This window comes from Taudactylus pleione, unplaced genomic scaffold (assembly GCF_031769625.1).
Source record: "Taudactylus pleione unplaced genomic scaffold, aTauple2 ptg000219l, whole genome shotgun sequence".
In the NCBI taxonomy this organism is placed as follows: Eukaryota; Metazoa; Chordata; class Amphibia; order Anura; family Myobatrachidae; genus Taudactylus; species Taudactylus pleione.
This window is the reverse complement of record NW_028284621.1, coordinates 76,196-82,195: the sequence shown is the minus strand read 5'-3', so window position 1 is coordinate 82,195 and position 6,000 is coordinate 76,196.

The window sequence follows — 6,000 nt, the reverse complement described above, 5'->3', positions numbered from 1 at the left end:
TGTCTGTAGTTAAATATCATTGCATGTTCCGTCCTGTATTCTGTGGTCAGTATCTAATTAGCAATCTCAGTATACACAGAATACACTGCTTTTCATTTGTATTTTAATACCCAGGAGCTCGATTTACTAAAGTAAGAAAATGGTCCATTCCATATGGAGAATGGACGTCTACACAATTCCATTGCAATGGCGATGTGTACTGTAAGTCAATGCTTGACCCATTGGTATGAAAGCGTATAAGACAGGCTGGTGCTGACACAGGATACTCACCTACAGACAGCTTGTTTCATCTGTGTGTGGAGCTCTAGGGCCTGATTCTAAGCCATACGCAATGCCACGTAGTCCACGTAGTTGAGAGATTGTTGCTATTGCGCGTTTAATGGGCATGTTAGGGAGGTGTCGTGGGTATGTCAGCGAAAGCCGCTGCGTACACAGCCGCACAGCCGCAGGCATAGGAGGACATAGTCAGAGGACACTGCACCTGTCATAGGATTGGCACAAGCTTCGATGGTGCAACCGGCAGTGGTAACTCATTGGCTGGTTACACATGGGTCCCAGCCAATGAGCAGCCGCTACATGTAAAGTGGCTGCTGACTGGCTAGCGGCCCGTGGGCAATAACAGATGATTACAGTCATCTGTCATTTCATGAGGTGCATGTATTACATGACAACATATACTTGCACCTGTTTGCAGTGTTGGACTGGGGCATGAAGGGCCCACCAGGGGAATGCAGTGCTAGGGGCCCATACAATGGGGAGTGGCAGCAATGCATTGTAGAAAATACACCATAGTCATGTGCAGTAAAATGTATCATATGTATAATGTATAATTGAAGTGCTTAGTCTGGAACCTAATCCCTAGAGGAGGGAGTGGGCCCTCAGGCAGTGGGGCCCACCGGGGGTTTCCCCTGTAGGCCAGTCCGGCACTGCCTGTTCGAATGGTTCGCGTAAGTCGTTTTCTTTTTTGCCACTTACGCGGAAGTACAGTACGAATGGGATCTTTTTTCCAGGTACACCCGTGGAATCTACATGGGAGAAGTGGACAGACCAGCTGGTACAGATAAGTATGTGCGAGTGAGGTAGGTAGGTGTGTAATAAAGTTTCACTAGATACGGTGTGTGTGTACACTGTGGTTTTTTAACTATTTATTTTACAGTGGGGATACGGATGCCGGCCACCTGTTGGCACTTGTAGTTTCACAACTGCCAATGGGCAGGCATGCTGGCACCTGTAGTTCCACTGTAAAATACAATAGTTTTCATACTCTTTTACACATTATTATCACCGTACCCACAGCCCAGGGGTGCAGGGAAGAGCCCTGGGCTTCAGACCAAGCCTGAGGTTTCGGGAGAGGGAAGACCTCTTCATGTGGGGTTCCCCACCTCCCCTGAGATCCCCGGCTTGGCATGACTGGCTTGGAGTGCGAATGCTTTGGCCATGGAGATCCGGTAATAGGGTCTCCAGGCTGTGGCATTACACCCTGGTTTGGGTCCTTTGCTGGTTTTAAATATAAGGGGACCCCTAAGCAATTTTTTTCCCCCTATATTTAAAACCAGCACTGGCCTTGCAGCCAGGTGCTGATTCCCAAATTATAGGGGAACCCTACTAATTTTGTTAGCCATAATTTTTGGAACTAGGACTGGCTGACCAGTCCGGGGCTGGTTATGCTTTTGGGGGAGACCCTACGTAATTTTTTTAATGATTTAACCCTTCTTTAAAATGTATAACACACAAGCAGCCTTCACATATCTCACTGATATGTGCAGGCTGCTTGCTCGGGAGAGATTTGCAGAGAGAAAACGCTGCAATCTCGGGTGAGTAATCTCATCTAAACTTGCAACTCAGGGGAGATCTCTCGATCTGCTTTACCATCCGAAAACTCACTTTCAGCTAAACTCACTTCTTAGTAAATTTGCGAGTTTAAAAATGGGAAAATCACCCGAGATTCGGCGATGCAAATCGAGTTTAAAAAAAAAACTCGACTAAACTCGAAAATCTCTGCACAATGTCAGCCAACATAACCAGGAATACATCTTCTCCTTGTACTGTAATACAGTGATCAATTTAGGATGTAGTGGCTCACAGTCAATTACAATTCTACTCTCAAGCATTTTTGACAAGTATTTGAATCAGGGGCGTGCAGGGAACACGGGCCCCTGGGTCCAGGTGGGCCCCGCACCGCACACCCTGCACCCATAGAATTACTTACCTCTCCGGAGTCCCACGTCGGCACAGGGGTCCAGCGCTGTAAAAACAACTGGAAAATGGCCGCCGCGGCCATTTTCCCGGTCATCAGCGCATCCTCTATAGACTCTGGGCGCACTCTAGTGCCCAGAGTCTATAGCTCTGGCGCAGGCCGTGCACAGCTCAGTGCGCTGCCGGCCACCGGACAGAGAGGAGGGGGCCCTTGTCGGAGACTGCACACGGACCCCTTCCTCTCTAGAAACGCCCCTGATTTGAAAGCTGATACCCATATTAAATACATTTAAAGAGGTTCATGTTAAAACTGATATGTTCATTTAAAATACAGACTTTCCAAATATTAGTAATTGAACTAAACAATAGTGTTGTAGTTGTTCAACCGAAATGTAAAATGTAATTTGCTGACAGTACAGATACTTTCTGTTGTTGTGCTTTAGTAAACTGGAAACAGTATCACGTCATCAAATCTGCCGACAATCAGACTCACTGTGACTAGATTTACATTCATCACAACACTTCCCCCTCACATCATGATTTCATTAATGAGATACTTTCTTAGGGTTGGGAATAATTCATGTTTTTGTAGCAACTGTCCTTTCTAATTTCTGGTTGCATTAAATATCTGCCATTAAAGTTTCTTTGTTTTAATTTTGGTGACCAGACAGTGAGAATAGTTTTTTATTGTTTGCTGAACGGATTCATGTTTTAAATATACTGAATATATATAAAAGTTTCACAAGTAAATTATAGAACTTCATTAAAAGACAAATTCAAGAATAACAAAACTTAGAAAGAAAAAAAGTTGATTAATATTTTAATGTTTTGTTTCACACTGGTTAGAGATCCGAAGCGCTGCTCGGAATTCGGATTTTAAATTTGAATTTCGTGTTTTGGATTGCAAAAAAATTACACGATTTTAGCTGTTTTTAAAAACTTTGAGGGGTATTCAATATGAAACGTTAACTTCACTGTCGAAGTTAACGTTTCATATCGGAGTTTTTACCTGCGTTAAAGTATCGGGCGCGCTCCCGCTTATCCCCGTATTCAATATAAAATTAACGAAAACGGGAAACTCCGAAGTTGGATTTGCGTAAACTTACGAATTTTTCCTTAAAAAAATTGTAAGACCCCCCTAAAGTTGTAAAAACATGGGGAATCACTATGGGTACCCCCGTTTTAGCCTTTAATTGAAAGTCGGGGATTTAAATAGCCGCAGCAGGTGTTTTTTTTCCGACATTGAAGAAGTGTTGCAGAAGAGCACTAAGGTTATTTTTTTCATTTTTTTAAGTGGTCCCATCAAATTTGGGGTACATGAAAATGGGTACTAGCATATTTTTAAGTCCCTAAAGTAAATTTTTTAAAATTCTGCATTTGTACACCTGCCGCTATAATTCTATTCTTCAAAACACCTGCCGCTAATAATCTAATCTAGAAAACACCTGCCGCATACTTGCAGAATAGCCCTGAACCTATTTCCCTATTGTTAAGCAATTTTTTCCAAATTTTTTTTTTTCACCCCAATTTTTAAATACATTTTTTGGGGTGTCCCTATTTTTTTAAAAAACTTTTTTTGACACAGTTGTTTTTTAAATGTCATTCCCAGGGGTGCAGGCTATCTTTTTTAAGCCTGCACCCCTAAACCCCAATTCTGCACTTTTTTTTTACACCTATTCAATGGTGAAAAGTTATCTCCGTTTTTTATCAAAGACTTTTCAAAACTGCGATAAGTCTTTGAAATTGAATACGGTGTAAAAGTAAAACCTGCGATAATGACGTCATACCTCCGATATTAACGCAAAAGCGATGTTTCCGCTCCCATATTGAATACCCCTGTAAGTATCTTTTTTTTATTTTTTAAAGAGATCGAAAACCAAAAACGAAATACGGGGGTCTGCGCACATCTCTAGTCATTACTGTAGTCACTCGCAGCAACATTTTACTCACACTGTGCTTGTCAGTCAGGGAGCGTTTGGGTGGAGGAAACGGGGATTGGCGGCAAAGAACGCAAGCATGTTGCATGTTGCATTTTGGGGGCATGTCACACCCTGCATCTGCGATCCCATACGCAAAGAATAGGGCTCCGGAGTCTCAGTTCCCGCGCCCATTCTGGGGGACCATAGGCTCACTCAGGACTGCAATAATCAAACGATCTACGACCGAAGCTGCGTCTTAATGCGCAGATGCTACAACATTTTACACAGATGCATGGATTTCAATAATCTCCCGGCAGCTGCGATATTTGCATATTCTTGCATAGCAGCTGCGTCCACAGACGCAGCAACTACGGCATTAGCGTAGTTGTGTATCAGGCCCTATTACTGTTTATGGTTGTATGTTTTAGGGTTTATTGGCATTTTATACAAAAGTTGGATGTAGACACAGACATTTTCTGGCTTTCATTCCAAGAGCAACAATATAAAATGCAAACCATGCCTGGATTTATATTTTATCTTATTGCACCTGTAATTCCTGTGTCCAAAACCACCAAAGAATCAGTGGCTTTGAAAAGCGCTACATAGAAAAAGAGTGGCGGCTCTGCAGGTGGTCAGAGTGGCAGATTCAGAGGTGGTCAGAGTGGCGGCTCTGCAGGTGGTCAGAGTGGCGGCTCTGCAGGTGGTCAGAGTGGCGGCTCCAGAGGTGGTCAGAGTGGCGGCTCTGCAGGTGGTCAGAGTGGCGGCTCCAGAGGTGGTCAGAGTGGCAGGTCCAGAGGTGGTCAGAGTGACGGCTCTGCAGGTGGTCAGAGTGGCGGCTCTGCAGGTGGTCAGAGTGGCGGCTCCAGAGGTGGTCAGAGTGGCAGCTCCAGAGGTGGCCAGAGTGGCGGCTCTGCAGGTGGTCAGAGTGGTGGCTCTGCAGGTGGTCAGAGTGGCGGCTCAAGAGGTGGTCAGAGTGGCGGCTCTGCAGGTGGTCAGAGTGGCGGCTCTGCAGGTGGTCAGAGTGGCAGCTCCAGAGGTGGTCAGAGTGGCGGCTCCAGAGGTGGTCAGAGTGGCGGCTCCAGAGGTGGTCAGAGTGGCGGCTCCAGAGGTGGTCAAAGTGGCAGCTCCAGAGGTGGTCAGAGTGGCAGCTCCAGAGGTGGTCAGAGTGGCGGCTCCAGAGGTCGTCAGAGTGGCAGCTCTGCAGGTAGTCAGAGTGGCGGCTCCAGAGGTGGTCAGAGTGGCAGCTCCAGAGGTGGTCAGAGTGGTGGCTCCAGAGGTGGTCAGAGTAGCGGCTCCAGAGGTGCTCAGAGTGGCAGCTCTGCAGGTGGTCAGAGTGGCGGCTCTGCAGGTGGTCAGAGTGGCGGCTCCAGAGGTGGTCAGAGTGGCGGCTCTGCAGGTGGTCAGAGTGGCGGCTCCAGAGTTGGTCAGAGTGGCAGCTCCAGAGGTGGTCAGAGTTGCAGCACCAGAGGTGGTCAGAGTGGCGGCTCCAGAGGTGGTCAGAGTGGCAGCTCCAGAGGTGGTCAGAGTGGCGGCTCCAGAGGTGGTCAGAGTGGCGGCTCCAGAGGTGGTCAGAGTGGCGGCTCCAGAGGTGGTCAGAGTGGTGGCTCCAGCAGTGGTCCAAAATTCAAACAGAGGAGCCACATCACCTGCCCTTCCAAGTGCTGCTGAACATCACTGGCCGGGTCTCGGCAGTCGATGTGGCTCCCCTATTTGAATTTTGGATGCGCTGCTGCCCCGCCCCTGAAGCTGTCACGGATAGTAAATATTCTCCAAATTAATTTTTGGTGGTTTCAGTGCACCTCAAATTGCTGCTAGACTTCCATTCATGTACAGTACATTGCACTTGCTGATATGAGAAGTTAAACAGAAGGAATCGGCATGATTT